Source organism: Artibeus jamaicensis, unplaced genomic scaffold (genome assembly GCF_021234435.1).
Source record: "Artibeus jamaicensis isolate MK-2021 breed Jamaican fruit bat unplaced genomic scaffold, CSHL_Jam_final contig_64, whole genome shotgun sequence".
Classification (NCBI taxonomy): domain Eukaryota; kingdom Metazoa; phylum Chordata; class Mammalia; order Chiroptera; family Phyllostomidae; genus Artibeus; species Artibeus jamaicensis.
Genome location: NW_026521911.1, coordinates 8,022,611 through 8,045,655, shown reverse-complemented (window position 1 = coordinate 8,045,655; position 23,045 = coordinate 8,022,611).

Sequence of the window (23,045 nt, the reverse complement as noted above, 5' to 3'; positions counted from 1 at the left end):
CAGACCCTCAAAATAAATAGTAGTACAAATAACTATAAATGAGTATAAAAATGAGTCATCACTTCAATGTATACATTAAAAATAAGGTGCTTATTTGAAATTACATATGATTCCATATATTTACTTCTCTATTACGTAAATGCTCTTGTTTAAATAAAACAGCTATAAGGCTATGTGGCAATTGGTAGTAATCAATAGTATAACAGGTTAAATAATATGGATGAGAAAATATAACAATATTTTAGGTTTCTTTCTGTCCTCTGATACACCAATTTATTTTAACTTTTTAAACTCTGGATTGGAATTTTAAATTTTATTGTTTATATTTTGTGTGTTCTTAAATTACATAAATGTATGTAGGTATGCAACTTCTTTTTTTCTGTAACCTCTGATTTTCTTTTTTGTTGTTGTTGTTCATTTACAGTTATCCCCATCTCCCGCTATTACTCTCCCCTGCCCTACCCGGCCCCCTAGATATAAAATTTCTTAAAAAGAAAGCAGTTCAAAAAGTCCTGTAAAGTCAATATCATTAATAGAACTACAGCCTTTAAGACATCTTTCTTCCCTCTAATGTAGTGGTCAATCAAACGTAAAATTTCTCTAGCATGTGGTGCTGCTTTTATCGAGCCCTCAGTACTGTGATACCTGCTCTCATTCAACTGCAATGATAGCACCTAAATATTCTCTAGATAACGTGTTTGCACATGAAGTACTTAGGATTTTTCCTACTAGTAATGGTAGGAGTTTGGACTTATAGGAATCTGTTTTCTGCTCTCCCAACATGTCCATCCACTGTGTGTCTACCGGTTTGTTTGAATAGACTGTGTTTATCAGCATGTCCTTTGCATCTATACACTCATCTTATATGCTATTTATATCTAAAATTATGCATTGTTTTTTAAATATCCTGAAGTATATTGGGCGCCATCCTAAGTTAAACTTCTCTATTCAGGAAAGATGGTTTATGTGCAGAGGTTATTTGAACTTCTGAAAGTGGAGTTGAATTCCAAGTAAGTCACAGTTTTCATAAAGAAACTTGGAAACAGCTGTTTAACTTGCCTGTCCTGTTCTGGTGACTTCCTTTAGTTGTAAAGCCGTCCTATTTTTGAAATGTGCATCATTCTTTTGACTGTAAGAGTTTTTGTTGCAGCCTAAATATAATGTCAGACAACTTGGTACAATCAGTTCATCTTTTTCTAAGCTCCTTATGAACTTTTCAAAGATTATCACCCAGCTTTGGAGAAACAATACATCTCTGTGTTACTATATAATCCTTCCTCCATTTTTATCCTCAGTTTATTCCCGTATTAGAGAAGGACAGCCTTCTTCAAACTTTGAAAATAGAGGCAGACCAATATTTGAACATCTTTTCTGTGGCAGGCAACAATAGCCATTTGTAGACACACATCTAAAGAGATTATTTTCTTCCATTTCTGTGAAGTCAAAACTTTCATTAAGGGTTCCTGCACATTTTGAGGAGACTGAGAAGTGATCATAAGCCTCCATTATGAAAGCCTCCATTTCACAGGTAAATAAATCATACCCCTCCTTATCAAAGGACAAAAGGTGTGCAGGACCTCAAGGGCCTTTTACTTTTCTTTGATAAGAAGTCTATTAACTGAAGGGAATCTGCCCAAATCTATATTTTCACTGTTTGTTGAACATGCAGATTGTGGAGCAAAGTCAAGCTTGCATTTCGACAAGGTATCAGGAATCTTTTGTTCTATGTTTTCCAGAGTGTCATCAAAATTTTCATACAATTAAAAAGTAATTTGCACCTACACTCTTCAAATCAAAGTACATCAGAGCTGGGGGCAACTTAATTTTTGTTGCTAGAATTCAATGTATCACTCCCCATACTCAGTAGAAAACACGACATGATGGTTGTTAATATCTCACAGTAACAGCTCTGCTCTGTAAGAAGCCAATTTCCCTTCTGTTTTTCACAGGACAATTTAGTTGCAATCTGTGAATCAGGAAATGTAACTTCACTAAGTTTCATAGAAAAACCAAGGGAACAATAAGATAATGTGTGTTCATTCATAAAGTATTTCCAAGCTAATTCAACAGTGCTTATTTTCCCCTGAGTATTGAGATGTTTTTGGAAGATTACAAAAAAAAATCATTATTTTAGAAATACTTGTCTGGCTGATCCTGAAATTGTAAGATTCAGTCTCACTACTTCATATCTCTTTTTCATCTCTTTCTCTACTGTGCCAAAATTCCAAATCCCTGTGTATTGTGTATATCCTATAAATAGTCTTTTCTGTTTATTGTTCAGTATGCTTTGTTTGGGTCATTTTCCTCCCTAATTCAGTTGTATGCATTCTTTCCTCAGTCATAAAAAGAACATAGTTGTTTAATGTTTATTTTTTGTGTCTGGGTCATGCTGGTATTCGCATTGTCATCCATTCCATTTTCTTTTTTATTATCTGAACTCTTAGAAAACATGGTCACGATATTCAAAATGTTAAAAATTACACCAGCACTATCTTCATAGAAAGCACCACAGTCATTTTTTAGGCAAGGCCCTAGATAGACTGTGAGCAGTTGTGATTCCAATGCACTTGAGTGGCACACTTGCCTCACATGCTCAGACACTGCACAATGTGCACTGCTAGTCATGGCTGCCAAGGTCAGCGGTCAGGGGGAACTAGCAGCAGCAACTATGAAAAACAAGGCCTGTCCCCTACCCATTTGCCACTGACAATGTATCACTTTCATCCTCCTCCCCTCTTTTGTTTAATTCCACCATATGGGTTTTGTACTTTTTCCCTCACCTTTTTAAAAATTTAATCTTTATTGTATTTTTCCCATTACCATTTGTTTGGTCCTCTTATACCCTCTTCCTGACACTATTGTCCATGTCCATGGGTCCCTTTTCCTTTTTGCTCAATCCCTGCACCCCCCCAACGTCCCCCCACCCAGAGATGTCAGCCTGCTCTCCATCTTACAAGTCTGGCCCCATTTTCCTTGTTAGTTCAGTTTGTTCATTAGATTCCACATAGGAGTGGAATCATACTGTAGTTGTCTTTCCCTGATCTTTGGTACTCATGTCTGAATAATGTGGCTTTAAGTATTCTGGGAAAGGGTTTCTAGGGACGTGGGACTTTCTGTACTAATCTTGTGGGGAAAAAAATCACTCACTCAGTTAGGACGTCGGAGCACTCTTTATTACCGCGCGGCGGTCTCCAAATTCTGACCCCCGTTCTGTGGTTGGTTTTACTTTTAAAGGGCACGAAGCAGGTTACAGAAGCAGGATGCGGTTAGATAAGTTGCTTATCCGGGGTGCACACAGTTCGGGGTGGGACAAGTACACCCTGTCATACTAAAATGTTACAAAAACAACTTCAAAATGGTATTTCCTTGCGCCTATCCTGCTTCACTAAGAATGAAACAGCCCTGGGCAACCAGGAAAATTGGTCACTCCTCTCTGTTGATCAGCTCCATATTATAGCCCAGCTGGGTTGTTTATCACTAAACTTCCCTGCCATGAAATAGTCCTGAGCTGAGCTCCTTGTCCAATGGTTGTGGCTGTCATATGATTACTTAGTATCAAGTAGCCAAAGCACCAGCTAAGAGAAAAAGGGGGCTGTCAGGGGGGAGCTATGCTGGTTTGTGAGGCTCAGACAATGAATTTGGCTGCTTCAGACAAAGGTTATCTAGGAGATGGTAAAGATACTCATGATATTCCATTACTTTTGAAATTATAAAGCCTCAAAAGGTCAAAAATCATTAAGTAGCAGAGAGTAAAGACCAAAGTTAGCAAGGAACCAATACTGTTCTCTTGAGTTAAGCTTTATCTACCTCCAGCCTTTGCTTTCAGCCTTGACACGTCCGCAGCCCAGGGTCTCCCGCAGTGCCCTTTGATTTCCCCTGGTGGACCATGCTCTCTGACTCTCCTGTCACTGGGCTTGTGATCCTCTCTCTCCAAATAGCTCTTTCTGCTCTGTTAACTTCTACCCATCCTTGTTCTGTAGGTAAAGGGTTACTTCCTCAAGTAACTCTCTCCTCACCCCAACCCGGTATGCATGCCTCTCTGACACCTACCTGGAGTCTGTGCTTATTTTCATCATAGCGCTTACAACATGCTGTGACAATTGCATGTCTCTCTTACTAGATTCTGAAGGCATACACTCTGGTTCTCACCATTATACACCAGAACCTGGGATTACTTGTGGCATGTTGTACGTTCTTATTATGAATGCTTGGTGACAGTTTTGAGTGAATAAATGAGTGAGTAATTGGATAAATGCATGAGTGAATGTCAAATACAGTTATCAACTACCATAATGATGTGAGAATTTTTTATTTCCTGAACACACATGAGTTCTTTAATAACCTATATATAACTCATTCCATAGAACCTTTCAATCATTATGACTAAACTTTTTAAAAAATTAAAGCCCTGCCTGAATAATCTTTTTATTAGGTTTAACCATATAAAGCAATAGTTTTTTTGTACGTTTTAAATGGTTGAATATAGCAATTCAGTATTATTTAATATAATAGATACTCTTCAAGAAAAGCATATTAACAAACATTAGAAGTCACCATACTTAAAGAAATAATTCTCCCTTTTTAAAATGCCCCAGAACTTTCAAGGTAGACTATTGTAAACTCAAATGTTACCCTAATAATATCACTAATAGCAAAAATACTAGCCTTGGCAATACATTCTGGATAAATATGGAGATGCTGCCTCCTCATTTAATACCACAATTACTCAGAAATGCTGTAACAGTCATGGCAAGGTGGTCTAAAAGCTTAACAGCAAAGAATGGAAATAAGCTAGTGCATGGTATTGACAGTACGATTGGGTCTATGTAATAGGGCCAGAGGCCACCAGACATGGTCTGTTCCCATGTGCTCGGTGCCATATATCACTCTCAACCAAGAGTTCAAGCCAGATATTCTGGATTTTCAAAGTCTAGGCCCCAAAGGGAGAGCACAAGTTTATTCTTTCATTTAACTATTTATTTAATAACAGCTCATGGATGATTAACAGAGGAAACAATTGCCTCAGGAGAATGGGAATTTTTTATTATGATAGTGTATTTGTTGTCTATTATCACTGTAACAAATTATCCCAAACTTCGTTCGTGGTTTAAAACAACACCCATTTATTATCTCTCAGTTCTATAGAATAGAAGTTTAAACAGACTCAACTGAATTTTATCATAGAATGAAATCAAGGTGTTGGCTGGGTTGTGTTTCTATCTGAAAGTCAAGTTTCTTTTCCAAGTTCTTTTAGGTTGTTGGCAGAATTTAGTTCCTTGTAGTTGAAGGACTGAGGTCTGTTTCCCTGTTGGCTGTCAGCTGAGGTTGCTTTTGGCTAATTCTTATCATTTCTTCTCACATGCCTCATAGCATTTTCAAATCAGCAAAGGCATATTTATGGCTTCAAAAGAAAATTTGTCATGCTTGGATCTCTGACTTCCCCTTCTGCCACCATCCGTAGAAAGAAATCTATCTCCTTTTAAAGGATTTATGTGATTAGACCCACCTGAATAATCCTTATGATTAACTGAAAGTCTACTGATTACTTACCCTAATGTCATTCATCTACAGAATTTCGTTTCCCACTTACTAATAACATAATCAAAGTGTGCTATCTCATGAAATGTACAGGCTCAGGGATTAGGCTGGTGAGTTTTGGGGGGTGGGATATTTTATAGTTATGGGTGGCAGTGTGGGATCCTGAGACCCAAGGTAGGCAGACCGAAACAGCACTGCTCTCCAGAGAATGGACACAGGACTGAATAGAGAGGTGCACTATTTGAGTGGATCCTGTATTTCAATGGTAAACATAAGATATGAGACAGATGGTAACTGCAATGACCTTGTAAGTACAGAATTCAATGGCAGGGGATAGGAGGGTTAAAAATGGAATGAATGTATATGCCAGGCATATACACCGTCACAGGGCAAGCCTGTATTGGTGAAGTGACCAGTGTGCTGTATGTAAGATTATCTATTTATATATTTTTATATTTTCTCTCTCATTCTCTCTCTCCCTCCCCCCCCGCCACTTTAAACTGACATAGTTAGGACTACTTTTCATTGACCCTGTATTTCCCTCACTGAACAGAGTGCCTGGCACTCTTGGCTGGTAGATGAATGGAAGTACTTCACAATGCATGATGCGATGAATCACTGAACCAGTGAATCCCTGAGAAAGCAGCACTCAGAGAGGAATGCGGCAGGCTCAGCCCAAACCAGGCGTTTCTCCAACCAAAACCTTCTGAAAGGCCCAACCCTTCAAAAACACCACTGTTCAAGGCTATGTGACAACTCTGTTTTTAAGAATTGTAAAGATCTTTTTTTTTTCATCAATTTCTCCCTAATGTCGAGAGGGATGTCATTCCTATTCAGCAACCTTTGCTCTCTAGCACAGGTATAAACATGACATCCTCAGAGTGAATGTTTTTCTGTCTTTGTGCACCCAGGCCCCTATTCTGCTTGGTTTAGGTTCCTAAACATTTCTTTCATGGTTTTTTTTTTAAGATTTCTTAATAGGAATCACTTTGGGCCCCCTCTGCGTTAGTTTTCCATTGCTGCAATGACAAATTACCACATGCTTTGTGGCTTAAAGCTTATAGTTTCCCAGGGTGGGCGGGCTCTGTATCTCAAAAGGGGAAAACTGAGGTGTTGGCCAAGCTGTCGTCTTCTCTGGAGACTGTGGGGGAGGATATGCTTTCAGGGTTGTGCAGATTGGAAGCAGAATCTAACATATTGCAGGTGAAGGACAGGTCTCAGTTTTCTCACTGTCCGCTGCGGGTCATGCTTATGTTTTAGAGACCTTGCTCTGGTACCTGCACATCCCCTCATATCCCGGTTGTAGGATATCCAGTCCCCTCTCCCTGGCATCCACTTCCCCCACACTCCTTTGTCCCCAGCCTGAGAAATTTCTCTATTTATAAGACTCACGTGATTCAACTGGACCTGCTTGGATAATCCTATTTTTAAGGTCGATAATAACTTTATTTATGTTTGTAAAGACCCTCTTACATGTAACATAAGATATTCACAGGTTGATATCTTTGGGAGCCCTTTCTGCCTACCCTGCCCTCCATCTTCTGGAGCAGAGAGAGGGCACAGCAGGTAGAGAGGGTACAGGTGGAGCAGCGCTGACCGGGGTCTGCACACTGACTACGTCCACACCTTCTTTCTGTCAGGATTGCCTGCTGATGGATCTTTGTGGATTGGCTTGCCAAGGCTCTGTAATAATGCTTTCCCTTTCAATATTACATACTTAATGTTATTTCTGTTGTTCACTGGCTTGATCAATATATCCTTGAACACCTACCATGTGTCAGGCACCTTAAGGAGCTTTTGGGATAGAGTCTCTGTCATCAGTGAATTTGTAATTCAGCAGAGAAACCTAAGTAACTAGATGTTTATGATACAGTGTGTTAAGTGATATGCTAGAGCTAAAACACCATGCACCATGGGGACCCAAAGCAATGGCAGATAAGCCAGAGAAGTGTGTTGGATGCCAATGATCATATGTATGTGTCAAAAATATTATTGCTTTGGCAGAAAGTTGGCTATACAATAGTGCATCTGGTTAAGAGAGGAACCTAACAGATTGTAAGAAAACTATTAAGCAAATATTTTATGCAGTGTTAAAGGCACAGAACAGTGACAAGCACAGCAAGGCCAAGTTCTTGCTCAGAAAAAAAGGCAAACACAGCTGAACATATGATGTCTTTTTCCTTTGTCACCACATGCACTCACGCACTCCTGCTGTGGAAAGCGTGACCCCTGCGGTGACAGAAAGGGCTGCTGTGCCTGCGGGACTTTGTCTCCATGGCTGGTCAATTCAGCGTTTCTTGCTCAGCTAACGTCTACATGCTCCTTACAAATCCGTTCATTCCAGTGTTTTTTTTCCATTTTTCTCCAAAGTATTTTCACTTTCCATTATGCAAAACTCCTTTGTATTTGAGGAGTTTAACCAAATACATATAATTTAGTATAATTAGTGACTCAATAATACCGTACATGACAGAAATATTTATTATTGCCTCTAGGTTAAAGTTCCTTTGACTAGGCTTTAAGCAATTTTTGCGATTAGTTCCTTGACAATCCTTGGACACACAGTCTGTGGCAGAGGATACCCTGGGAAAGTTACTCAGTTTGTGTAAATCTCAACATCCTCATTTATGTTGGTACAGTATAGTCATCTTTCAGGGCCTTTATTCTGTGGAATATTACAAGTATTATAATTATTGAAAGGAACAATTCTTGACAAAATAGAGCATATTATGACATTTTATTTGCACATAAAAGTCCCAGGTATGCACAAAGATACAAAATAAAAAGTGTCATATGGAAAAGATGACTGTAAATTTGTATGCCTATAAATATGTAAAAATTCATTGCGACATACGAGTCTGTTGTAATGTACACTCACTCCCAAACCTCCTGACAGACTTTTCAGTTATGTTGGCACACACACACATTTGGGACATAAAATTTCAGAAGAACAGATTTTTTTTTAATTCGAGAAAAAATACTTCCCAAGGCTCTTATGTTATGAATACATTTGAATTAAATATTTCCTGAGTCTCTGCTGTGTGTACCAGGGTCTCCTGGGTACCACAGATACAAAACTGAATGAAGCAGGAACCTTGACCTCAGGGGCAGTCACAGGTGGAGCTGAGGGTCTACACAAATGCACACCATGGGCTTCCCATGAGTAGTCGGTAGCCTAGGGTGGTTGTATAGAGCTCCAGAATTTCCGAAAGATCTGCTGGTGTGTATTATAATGCACATCCAAGATTTCCCCCTAGAAGATGGGGGAACCTCAGCTTGGTGAATTTGTTTTAAAAGAAGCCTGGGATGGCCAAAAAAAAAAACAGAGTTTCTTTTTATAGCATGTTTCATTTGAATCACCTTCATCACTATTAGTCACTTCAGCAATTACACATCCTAAATATATCGGCAGGTCTGCAGTCACACGGTGTTGCAGTGGGCACTGTGTGTGTCACTGAGATGCTATCATGAACAAGGCAGGCATGTTTGTGGCCTTCGTGGACCTCACTGTTCTCTTTTTTTCCTTTTGGCTGTTTATCTCCAAGAAAAAAATCATATAAATGCACATGCTAAGTAGCAGGTACACTTGCATCAATACCTACTCATGCACACCTGATACAGAAAGTAAATCTGGTTACTTTCAGATAAATCCAGCCTAATGCACTGACTTTTTAGTCTACCAAATGTATCACTTAATCACATTCTGTGTAGACTCCTTCTTAGGAGATTCTCCCTCCAGGTCCACCCTGGGATTGATGGCAAGCTCCAGAGGGCTTGCTCTGCTGCTGACACAGTGCTGTCTTGGAGGCGCCCTCTTTTCTGGAACTTCATCTGCCCTGGCCTCATGCTGGTCTTCCACTCCCAATGCAATCCACCGCACACTCAGTCTAAGGGGCTGAGTAACTACCGGGAAGGCTTTAGGCCCCCAGGAGGCTTCCTGGCACTGATGCCTTGTAGAGATGGCACAGTGCCTTCTCCTGAACCACATGGGGGACTAGTCATACGTCGTCTTTTCGATATGCATTTCCTTGGCTTAACTTGCCATGAATTTTAATCTCAGTTTCTCCTATATCATTCAATCACTTACTCGCTACAGAAAAATCCAAACTTGTGTCAGATTTGGGTCATTTTAACAGCCCTCATGGACGTACACCTATTTGAAATACAGAAAAGGCTAAAGAAAGCCAACATTGTCTCCTTTTTCTAATCTGCCAAATTTCAATAGGAAATTTTCTAACAGTTCCGCACTCCTCCCTCCTCATCTGCCCTGCAGCCCACCTCAGGGGCGAGGCTGCTGAACAGACCCCTGTGCTCTCTCTGTCCTCGTCAGCTCTCACCGCCCCTTGGCCTAGAAGGGCTTTCTAGTCTGGAACTGTTGAAGTGGGCGGGAGCAGGGCCTTGTCAGTTCATCTTCCCTTTCAAACCATTTCTTTTTTTATATTTCAATAAAGGCTTTTGATTTTAGAAAGTCTCTATTCATTTTTTATTATCATTCTAGATTAATAGCAACCTCATTGTCACATCAGTGTGATAGATGGTTACAAGAGGGTAACACCCTTAAATAATTCACATTATTATTTTACTATTATCAAAGCATAGAATTATGTAGAGATAAGAGGCTAAAGGTTCCTCTTTTGTGTTTTCACAATGTCACGTCCACATTTTTATTAGTCACCCTGTTTTATTGAGAACTTACTTACTTAGTTTCCACCACTAAACTGTAATTGTAGTCTTTGTGCACTCAGGCCCCTAATCGGCTTGGTTTAGGTTCCTAAACCTTTCTTTAGTGTTTTTTTTCCCACTGCAAAGACAGTGGGGTGTGCCTTACTCACTTCTTTATCCCAGTGCCTAGAACAGACCTTTGCATGAAGCACGTACTATGATTGGTAGTGAGCTGTGATTGGCTGCTCTGCATTGGGTTGAGGGCTTTACAAACATGATGTCTTTCCATCCCCACAACCCCATGAGGCAAGTAGTATGGCTATGGCTATGTTTTGCATCTGAGAAGCATAGTGATTACAAGAAATGAAGGCAGAGACCCAACCCAAGCTTAACCTCTGTTACACACTGCCTCTAGGTTAATATTTGAGGATGTAGAACCCGCATTCTGAATCTAAGTTCTAAGTATCTGTCCGCCTATCAGACAAGATGTTGGTCACATCTGAGCTATAACAGCTACATTGTTTGATTCAAGAAGTTGTATCTCCATACCTAGCAAAATCATTTGCTTATAGTCAATTTTTCATTAATTCAATTGAATTCATTTATTTTATATTAGGATACTAGAAATCACTTCTGATTTTGAATTCTTTTATAATTTTAATTTTCTACCCCATTTAAATTAATTAAATTTATTTCAAATATAATTTATGGGTGGCCATCTGGATATAAAAGGCAAAGACCAATCCAAGGGAGCTCATAGACTAGTAGTGGAGATAAAAAGAGCACAGTAATGTTTAAAGGCAGTCAAGAACTTGTATGTGAGGTAGAGACCTAGCTCAAAGGAAATTTCATTTTATCCTAGGTGGGGAGGAGGGATGTGGTGGTCAGAAAACGCCCCCTGCAGGAGCAGATTAGAAGAACGTTGAAGGCAGAAATACCAGCGAGGGCCTTGGGAGCCCAGCTTCCATACAGCAGTGCCTTAGTGAGCCAACCCTGCGCTGCCTCCAGCTTGGTCTCAGTAAGGTGAGTGTGTGTTAGCTGATTCAGGACTAAGAGTCCTGAATCAAGGCTGCTCATGTTGACTTTACTCAAGCACAGTGTTTAATAGGAAATAGACAGTTTATATAATATTTATTTATTCTATGTCTTGTTCCAGCCACTATTTAAGGGACCTTACTTAAAAAATACAACAATTTTAAATATACAGAGAGAAAAACAGAGAGGGAAAGGAGAAATGAAGATTGAGATAATAATATGATAATATTGATGCCATACACAAGCTATTCTGCTAGTCAAGTCCTGTGTGGTTTCTACAATTGTGCCACAAGTTAGATTGTATGCTTTCTAGTAGTCAATACAAAGAGGGAACCACAAAATTACAAGTACCCATAAAATAAAAATGGAACAAGTATTCAGGAGCAACATCACTATTTGTTCCTTTTAATGGCAACTAAAGGAAATTCAGGCTTGCGTATAATGTGACGAGCAATGTTTTCCACAATATTCTCATGGATCATATTCTCAGTTGAAAAGTTGGGTTGTCTTTACATATAATTTGTCACTAAAAATGGATGGGATCAAGTTAAGTCACAGTTTAATAGATCTATATCTGCTAAGAGATAAAGTGAGACAGTTCTTGCTACACACATCCTCTGCTCCTTTGGACTAACCCAAGAATGGATATCAGTGGCCAGTGACAAGATTCAGGCTCTCTTCCACAAGCACCATTTCCTTTAACCAGGCTCTGGGTAAATATTGACAAAAAGCGTATTTGAGATTGTATTCCCCAAATTACCCCTGTACACATCGATTTTCTGTTTTTGGATGAGTTCAGATGCTTTAATGCATCTCTGAACTGGGGGCAGGATTCAGTTCACTCCCTCTCATGAAAGAGGAAGACCTGAGAAAGTCATGGCTGCACTGTGTAGACTTCCTACCTCTAACTAGAGATTATGAAGCAGAATCCACAGGTGAGGTAAAGACATGTAAGATTTTTCTCAGTCTTTAAGAAAAGATTGGATCAAATCTAGTGTTCCATATCAAAATGATTCCAGTATTTGTTTATTCATTCATTTAGATAGTCATTCAGCAAATGACATGCTTTTAGCATCTCAGATCTGTAAATCAGGTGTTACTATGTACTCCCCACCCAGGCCATCCTATGTTCCATAGAATGATTAACTTAGAAACAGAATTCCCTAATATGCCTACAAAATAAATGGATTGTGAAACATACAGCAATGCAATTGAATCAGTTACACTTCTGAATGGGAGATATCTACCTAAATTGAGCCTTTACCTGTAGATCATGGATTCTTTCTGGGAATCACTGGCCAACAAGCCAGTTTGTCCATTTAGATCCTATGTGGTTGCTGAGGGTGAAAAGACAATAGGAGTGTGTCTGCTGGTGGCCCAGGGACCTCCTACTGACATTCTGTGGAAATGCACTAGCTAAGACTGGTCGTTCCACCATGATCCCTGGGAGGGACTGTGCAAATCACACCCTCTCACCACATCAGTGGATTCTGGTTGTCAGTGTTCCCAGTGTTGTGTAGAATTCCCTCAGAAAGCTGGCAATCAAATGCAGATGCTTTGATGCCCAAGCTCAGGCAGATTTTTCTCATTTGTAAGAGAAAGAATACTCGTAAGAAAGAATCCCTGCTTCACGTTCCTGCGTCCTCCTACGCCTGGCCCAGGAACAGTCCACTGCAGTTTGCCCAGCCGCTGGTTCACTGGACCCTGCATCGCACTCAACCTTCTGCCAGTAATTGTAGGCACCTGACATGCTCCCTGGTGTTTGCATAAAATTTCTTCTTTACAGAGATAAAACTAGAACATTAATTGTGTAGCTCTCAAGAATCGAGAGTTGTACATCAGTTTATTGGATGTAGCATCAGGTTATTGAAGCAACAGAAAAGAAGTTAAAAAGACCAAGAGAAATTTTATTTTTTCTCATTCAAAATTAGCTTATCCTTCAAAAGTCCTGTGAATCTAAGTGGCATTAACATGCAAGCTTCTGATAAACATCAAGAAATAGGGAACAGTATATATGACTGATACTTCTTAGCCAATTGACAGGCCTGCATCAGAAGCTTCTATTTAAATGTCAAGGAAGGCTTTAATAAAGCTACGAGTGAACTTTCATGAACCCTAACAGATTTTTCCATATGGTTGTAAAATGCGTGACAATGTAACAGTAAGTGTAACAGCCAAGTCCCTGACACTGCAGTTTCTGACACGTACTGGCTGAGGATGCCCTGGGCCACAGGAAACCAGCCCACAGTGTATAGCAAAGCACCCACAGCAACAGGGCAATTACTTGTGTGAGACAAAGGGCACCAATGTAAATGAAAAAGGAAAGGAAGTATTTTGAGTTGAAAAAATTATGAAAAATCCATTAAGGTGATTTTTAAATAACTATTAGGACAAGAAAACTGCCCTGGTTTTTAAACTCGAAGTGTGTGCGTGTGCCTGTGTGTGTTTAGACACACATTATATAAATAAAATATATATTTTTTCTAGTTGCTTTATTTATAATACAATAAGCTAGTTTCAGGACTCAAGCAGAAAGCAGTCCTTAGTGGAGTGGGCTTGGTGGGAGGAATACAAAATCCAGACCACAGGTGGGACAGGAGCGGAGAGAAGAAGATTCTAAGGTGAAATAAGGGAGGGGCCTTTGGGAGCATCCTACAAAAAGTACGGTGTTTAATTCATCTGAAATTGTTCATTTACAATACTCCCTTGACTTCAAGGAAGGCAAGGAAGAGATAGAAGTAAGAGAGCCCGCACAATGGAGAGTAGCCAGAAGGACGCTCCCTCTGCCCTTCCACCTTCTGAAAATTGGAGAAAGGAGTCCTAGGGAGGGACTTCCATTTCAAGAGTTTTCATAAGTCCTCAAACAAAATGTGATTTTTCTGTTTCTTCCCTCCCATGGAGTAGTTATTTTCCTTCCAGACCAAGCATCTTTCAAACAGTATTGTGCAGAGCGAATTTAGACCACAGCAGGAGGTTGGAGCCCATCCAATGCAGGGATGTGTATAGATGAGCAAGCAGGGGAGAGCGTTTGGAGTCAGGAGACCTGGGTTCAGGTTTCCTCTCTTCCAGCCTGAGAGCCATGCGGCTGCAGTGGATGCTTCGCCCTGACTGCTTGGAAGGATAGTTCGTGAGAGTCATGTGACTGTACTGCAGAGATAATATCAAATAGAGTGTGTAATGCCAATGTCTCCTATTTAGAGATCTATGGAGTAAATTTCTTTTATATGTGATCTGAGCAAAATAAGAAGCTACCAGTGATTCACAGTGACTAGCTGAAAACACAGGCCTCCTCTTAAATTGAACCCTGGGCCATTCTGAAACTTAATTTTCTTTTCGTAACATGAGCACACTAATTCTGGTATAGGATTGTTGTGGACAGTAAATGAGATGTTGTTATATGTTATGCACCTACAATGTATTACAGAGAAAGGATACAGAACAAAATTAGCAAAAAAAAAAGTACATGGAGTGAAGTCAGAGAAAACCAGCCACAGGACTCCAAGTGTCCTCTCTCAGTGGAATTACATAGGACACACTCGATTCCTCCAACAGTGAGTTGTGAGACGTGTAAACTGTTGTCTGTTGGAGAAGCTCTTCAAAGAGTCAATGCCCAGGGATTTTACTAGAGGCTGGTCACATGGGCACTCTCCCCGGCATGCGTCGGAATTCCAGAAGCCCAGTAGGAAAGCAAGTGTTTAGCATGCACCACCTTTGTTATACAAACTGTACAGTTACAGTAAGGCATGTCTGTCGGTCCGAGAGCACGCCTGCAGTCCACGTGCCCAGAAGCCAGCCGAGCAACCATCTTTGCATGCACGCCTTTCTAAGGATTCAGTCTCAGGCCTTCTTTGTTAACTCTTCTCATCAGATCTCCTCTAAAAAATTATTTATAATTTAAAGTAGCAGGTCCCTACCTTTCTGGCACCCAAAACCAGTTCTGTGAGAAATTTCTTCCATGGACTGAGGTGGGGGCAGGTGGGAGGTGGCTTTGCATAGCCTGCCCCTAGATACAGCTTGATTGTTACTTGCTACTCACTGATAGGAATTTGCTATGAGTCTACAGGCAATTGACTTGTTATGGCCTCTGTGCAGTCAGACCTCTCCACTAGTGATGAGCTGTATTTGCAGCCACTCCCCAGCCATAGCATCACTGCCTTGGCTCCACCTCAGATCATCTGGCATTAGATTTTCATAAGGAAACTGCATCCGAGATCCCTCACATGTGAGGTTCACAGTAGGGTTCACACCCCTGTGAGAATCTAATGCTGCCCCTGATCCAATAGGAGGCAGAGCTCAGGCGGTAATGCAAGTGAGGAGGACCATATGTAAATACAGATGAGTCTCCATTCACTCATTGGCCACTCACCTCTTGCTGTCCGGCCCAGTTCCTAAAAGGCCAGATAGCTACCAGTCCATAACCCAGGAGTTGGGGACCCCTGATTTAAAAAATGTTATATTGGGTACTGGTTTTTGTCCTAGTTCACCTTTATTTTTACATTGCTTTTATTTCCACATTTACTTGTGTGTCCTTTTTTTTTTTTTTGCTGGATCTCAAAGCTATCTCATACCTTTTTTAAAAAAATAGTAGGTTCATAACAAATATTTGTTGGATTAACATGTGGAATAAAACTATACTGTATTAAGTAATAATTAGATATGTGACTTCGAGCCACTCATAAACTCTGTTGGTCCAAGTTTTCCAATATATATTTAAAACCAGACTATCTCTCTTATCAGACAATAATAATAAATGTGATGGTAATAATTATTTTTCTTTAAAAATAACCCATGTTTCTTTTGAATATCAAATGAAATAACAATACTAAACATGTTATCTATTTTATATCCATAAACACCTACGAGCTATTGTAATTATTTGTAATCTGAAAGTCTTAGGTGGGTCACCTAAGAAAGTGACCTTCCGGGTCATGAGGAATGGTTCACCTGGAAGTTAGAGGACCTGAGGTCAAATTCAGCAGATGTAGGCAAATTCACAGCCCAATCTTTCCCCTTACTTGCTGGGTTAACTTGGGAAACTTTCTTGACCTCTCTTTTGTGTTTCAGTTCTGAAAAATGGGGAAAATAATACTTGTCTAGCAGGGTTATTATAATGAAGAAGTGAAATGACACTCACAAAATCCTTAGTTCAGTGTGTGATAGCGAGAATTCAATAATATGTTACCCTGTGCTGTGTTTATCTTTGTCACACACTTTAACCAGTGGTTTTTAAGCAATTTGTCCATGTACACTGAACCTCAAAAGCCCATCTATACTATCTGCATGAGGCGAGCTCCGAGGTCCCTTTTGGCTCTCACATACAGTGGAATGTAACTGGGACACAATGGTCCTCCCCTCTCTTGGTGCAGTTGCAGCACAGTTCCAAGGCCTGGACAGTGCAGAGGCTCAAGAATCTACCTGTCCAAGTTTGGATCCCAGCCCCACTCCCCACTTGGCTAATTTACTCCATCTCACTAAACCCTGGTGCCAGTCTAGGAGGTAGGGGTGAGCGCTCACTGAATTTTTCCAAGTTTAACTGAGAAAACACATGTGTTTTAGCTACTCACTTAGGACCTCCAATATTATAAATGCTTGTCGATCTTTATAGTATCTTTTCCTACTGGTACAAAAACATTTTGAGAATTTATCATAAATTACCATCTTATGATTTTTAGAAATCAGCATTCTCTTCTCAAAATAAGAATTCCCTCCTTACCTCAAATATAGGGAAGTATCCTAACAGGAAGCTTTGACTCATTAAACTGCTTTTCAGGGTAAATTTTTGACGAAAGAAAACGTAGATCAAGGAAACATTTCTCTGGAGAGGTAGGAAAAGATGCAGGTCATCAAAACCCATCCTATGATTCTGATGTAACTTCCAGAAATGAACATCTTTATTTCATTTCTTTGGCCAAGTGCTTATTTATTAATAGAACAGAAATTGCATAAGTATTAAAATAATATTTTTTGTTTTAAGACATTCTACATTCAATCATTGGCCGGAGAGGTAAATTCCTTACACCCTCATGTCTGGCCCCATTCTTACCTTTAAAGAAGCCTTTAACCAATGTTCCAGTAAGTGTGGTCCTAAATCTGTTATTCTCACTGGACTCAGGTACAAGTATTGGTACTTTTAAAAGTTAGAGGTTGAAATTTCAGGCACTCACTATTAGGAACCTAAAACCAAATCCCCAACCTCTCAGTCTCAGTTGCCTTATTCATAAAAGGGATATCATTATAATGCCAGTCTCTATGATTCCTTTTTAGAATTAAGTCCAACAGCTGTATAAGTGGGGCTGTGCACAACGGACAACCATAAATGCTGTGTACACAGCCACTGTTGATAATTTTATATTTCAGTAATGAATTTTACTGAATAGGCTTCACTGTCTTGACGTATCTACTCTAGCAGTTGCTCACAATCCACCCACAAACACCAGAAAATAAAATTCCTTTTCTTGGGTCTCTCTCACATCTGTAAGTCTAAGAATACCTAGAGGATTGCGATTCTCTTTTGTTTCCATACGTCCACTGAATTCCTTTGCAGATTGCTGTGGGCTAAATTGTTTCTCCCCTTGCCGCAAATCTATGTAGAAGCTCTAACTCTCAATTTGACTTTATATGGAGATAGGGTCTTAAAGAGGTGATTTGGTTAAATGAGGTTATAAGGATGAGGCCCTATTCCAGTAGGATTGGTAGCCTTATAAAAAGAGAAAGAGAGATATCTCTCTTTTGCTCCATGTGCACACACACTTATATGAGGACATTGCCAGGAACCAACTCTGCTGGACCTTGATCTGGGACTTTTGGCCTCCATAACTGTGAAAAAATAAAGTTCTGTTGTTTGAGCTTCCCAGTCTATAGTATTTTGTATTGCCAGTCCAAGGTAACTAAAATAAACATATTAGGCCCCCTAATAGAAAGATAGATGATAGATAGATAGATAGATAGATAGATAGATAGATAGATAGATACAGATAAATAGATACGTGATCAGTGGAGTATGAAGCCAGGGCTAAGACAAAGGTGAGTTTCTAGGGAGGGACAGGTGTACAGGGCTCTCAGTGTCAAGCTTTCATCCACCCTTGGGGCAGGCACCAACACAGACACATAGGTACCCTGTTACTGTTGTTGAATGCTTAATAAATCCAGGCTACATATCACATGCTTTGTTTGCATTATTTTCTTAACTCCTCTATGTAACATTTAAAGCTATTTATAAATAGAACCAGTTTACAGAAGAGGAAACTATGACTCAGAAGAAGCATTCTCTATTCTGCCTCTTGCCAGAGAGTAAATAACAGGAAAGGAGTCTGAACCCAAGTTAGTGGATCTTTAAAACTCTGCCTTTAATCATTATGCTAAGCTATTCAAAAAGAACCAAATGGCTGTCATTGTCACCATCATCATTTTGCAACCTCAGTATAGAAAAAGCTGATTCATAACAATCAAAACACAGATTTATTTGTCTTCCCCACCATCCCTATAAATGTTATTTAGTGGAAATTAACTTTTCTTCCACTGCTAGATGAAAATCTATCAGTTCCCATAACTCTTCTGCTCACAATTAGATATTACAATCATAAAGTCACTTTAAGTTACAAACACAGTATCAATAAGTTTGGTTTAAGATTTTTAACAAAATGCATACTTAATTTAGCATTAAATAACATCTTAAGCTTTCTTTAGATTGAAGAAGCTTTGGGAAATAGTGATAAGAAGAATTTGGAAGTAGTGATAAGGCAGGCTTCTTTATTTCACCGCCAGCTACCTAGTCACTATCTGATAATTGAGGGTGATGAAGAAGTATTTTACTTCAACTCCTCAGTTCTTAAATTGGCTTCATACTCTTTAGACTTGTAGATGCTAACCTGTGATGCTTTCTCTCATGAATACTTTTGTGATTCTGCAGTGATTCCCCTTACTGAGATTGTATTTATCAAATATGTAATAGGGTGCTTGACATATGAAGAGTCTTTACTGAGTGTTTTTCTCCTGCAGTTCATTTGACCCAGGCAAAGTCGTCACTCTTCCTTCTGGTCCTTTGGACTTTGTAACTCAGCGCTAATAAGTCAGGCTCAGTGTCCAAGTGTTGAAGTCTCTTTGGCTTTCCCTGTGAGCCTATTAGACAAACCACAAGAGGACTCTCACTTTAGCATTCCCTCCTCTTTAACCCACACCCATGCCATGGAAAACACTTGCACATCCTTTGCCCTGATCACTTTTGGGCTTGCAGGTTAGTTCCAGTGCAGTAGTACCCATTCTGAAGCAGACAACCAACCAGACTCTAGCCCAGAAGAGGTAACAGGCAGGGAGTAAGGTCCCAACTCAGGGACACACACAGCAAAGTCTTGAGTCAGCGTATTCATCCTTTATTCTCCAACCTTGAGGCAAAGAAGGTGGAATCCTTCCAACATACGCATACACACACATTTCCAATTGAACTCTCTCTTCCACACCCTCATTCATTTTTTAACATTTTCTAAGCAAGTAGAAGGGTTCAAGTCCAATTAAACAGATTTTGTTCCTTTTTTGGTAAATTTGCACATGATGATTTGTCTCTCAGACATTTTGACATCTAATGTTGATCATGCTGACACTTCAGCTGAAGCTGCCGTTGTCATTATGAGTTGAGCGCTTATTAGCACAGATGATGTGCTAGATACTAGGCTGCAAGGTTGAGTTCTGATTCTAAGACATAATAACTATGACCTTGGGAAAATTACTTAAACTCTCTGTGTTCATATTCCTCATCAGATTGATAGAAGTAATGTAAGTTCATTCATTAAGTAGTTGTAAGCATTAAATGAGCCAATGTAAATAAATGTTTAAAGTAGCATCTTATGTACAAGTGCAAATTAAATGTTTGGAGGAAAAACGCATAGTTCTTTTATGGTGAAAAGGGGACTATAAATGCCAATATAATTTTTGGAAACATTGTCATAAAACAGGGATTTATACTCAAATGCTTATATATGTCATGGTAAAATCAAAATGCATAAAGTGGGCCAAATATAAACAAGTAGAGAGTAGTCAGATTTTCTTGTTGTTTTTTTTCCTATTTAGCTGAATATGTGTCCTAAATTACTCTTTTGAGAACTAATGTAGAATGTAATGACAGAACTGGGATCCCTAAAACACTAGTCTACCTAAAAAAAAAAAAACAACCCACAATTCTGTTATATAAGTACTCAGTTATTGCTATGGGAAAATACTTAATTTTACTCCTGTTTGGTCTCAGCAAACATTGATTCTGATACTTATAAAAAAAGTGGTGATATTGGTGTCAGGAAATATTGTCACATATTGGCTTAAATATGCATTATAAAAAATCCTTTAGAGATTTAAAAGGATCTTTTTGATGATGCACACTAATTTCATATTCTGATTATCCCAGTAAGTTTAGCTTGTTGCTTAGCATTTATGGGCCTTTGTAAAATGGTTGGCGATCCAGTCTTACTAGGGGCCAATGGAATTGCCAACAGCTTTTGCCATGCACCTTCAGGCGCTCCTCACTGAGAAATGGCGTGAGGCCACACAGCATAGGTAACAGAAGCACACATATATTTTATTATTTTAGCATCAGTGTGATCTTTTCCATTTGTCATAAAGAAAGACTTCCATAAGAAGCATGCTTTAATTTATGTTTCACTGTGTTTCAGTTCTACTCTGAAATTCCCAAAGTCTTGTGTTTGGGAAGGGCAATCTGAGTCATCATTGTTAAGAGGAAAGTCTTCAGTCAGGCACACCTGGGTTTCAGAATTTACTTCACCACTTACTATATGACATTAGGCAAGTCACTAAAACTTTCTGAGCTTCAGCTATCTCTCCTATAAAATAGGATCTATGAAAAGACCTTCCCAATGATTTGATGAAAGGATCCACTTAGATTGTATTTATCAAATATGTAATAGGATGCTTGACATATGGAGAGTCTTTATTGAATCATAGTTGTTGTGATGGTAATGATGAAGATTAAAGAGGAGGAGAAAGAAGAAATATCTATGACCCTAGACATGAATGTACTATAAAGGACAGAGGAGATAGGTGGGTGGTCCCTAGGAGGAAGGATGTGTCTTTGTCGAAGTTTCGTAGTGTTTAAAACAAAAGGAAAAAACGTGATGAAAATTAGGTGACATTTCATGCAATAATCAACGGCCGTACCAAAGATTTACTGTCTTCTCTTTAAATGAACTGAGCAAATTTTGATATTGAGTAGGAAAAAAAGGTGCTACTTACAAATTCAGATATTAACTAGTCCAGCACCTGTATTTTGGAGACAAGAAAAGTAAATCTCAAGAAAATGGAACGACTCACTTCGCATCACACAGATGGTCTGCTTCACAGGCCTGTGCTCAATCCACTGAGCTACACCAGCCAGGGCTAGCATCACTCAGATGAACAGTGATGGATTTGGGAAGAATCCTAGCCCTTTGTGGTCCTGAGTCCCACTTATTGTACGTTTTGATTTCATTCATTCATTCATTCATTCATTCATTCAATAGTAAGAATAATTTGTTCCTGGTGCTGGAAAACGGTTATAAATAAAACAGATACAGTTGCTATTCTCTTGAGCTTATAGTCTAGTGGAGGAAACAGACTCTAAAAATCAATTTTTAAAGTTAATATAATTGTTGATAGTAAAATAAATGCTATTCAGAAACTAAAGAGAATAAATCCTTACCTTAGGTGCCTCGTTTAGTAGCTCTGTAGCTTGAAAAAGCCACTTGAACCACCTCAGCCTCAGTTTCTTGATCTACAAATAAGGAGCAATAATTATTTCTTTTTTGTGGCTGTTATATGGATTTGAGATAATGTCCATAAAGTATATCAATTGCATTGTTTACATGAATACATCATGGTTATTAATATTATTATCATTAATGTCCAGACATTATTCAAAGGACTTCATTTTTATTTTATTTTATCCTTACAAGAAGCCTATGAAATGAATATTATTATTAATTCAGTTTTTGGATTGAAAAACCAAGGCAAAAAAATTAATTAACTTGCCCAAAGCCACGCAGCTAGTAAATGGTGTATTCAAAATCAAGCCCCCATGATCTAACTCCAGAACTCCTAATGAGAGCTTGAAGCTGCCCCCTGGGTGTGGCCACAGGTGCTGGGGGAAAAAGTGACTTTCCTGAACTTAATTTAACAGGGAGTAGAGATATGCAAAACTTTTACAGGTTTCCCCCTTCTAAGCTCCAGAGTCCTCATTATTTATAAAACAGGAATATAAAATCACTTTAGGTTATTGAAAGGTTGAAGTGCTATAAGCTAAGTAAATTTTAAGTATATTTTTCAGCAAATAATGAGGGCTAAATACATATTCTGTCCCCTTTTCACCATTTCTTTCTGACCTTCCACGTTTTTCATTGTTTGGGGGAATCTTTCAATTGACTCATCAAAGAGTGATTAAATATCCATCCCATAGAAAGCACCGATCTGACACAGTGTGACAAAGAACAAGTAAGAAGTGGTATTGAGATTGATCTTACACTCCAAGAAAAATTGTGTTGGTATTTTGTGCCTTTTCAGCTCAGTTAGTAATAATTGTATCCTAAAAAGTGCTAGCCCGTCTGTTTTAAGCCTGTTAGGAGACTGGAGTCCAAGCCTCACGTCTGTGTTGTAGCCCCGACAAAACTGCCATCCATATGGCAATATCCATTGTGTGTGTGCCCACAAGGAAACTGAACCCTGGGAAACTGCGGTGCTACTTGTTAAGGAAGACAACTTCTCCATGTTCAGTACTCCATGGATGTTTGTGAAGGTTATCCCCCTCAATCCCAACTCAGAGTGAGTTTTTATTT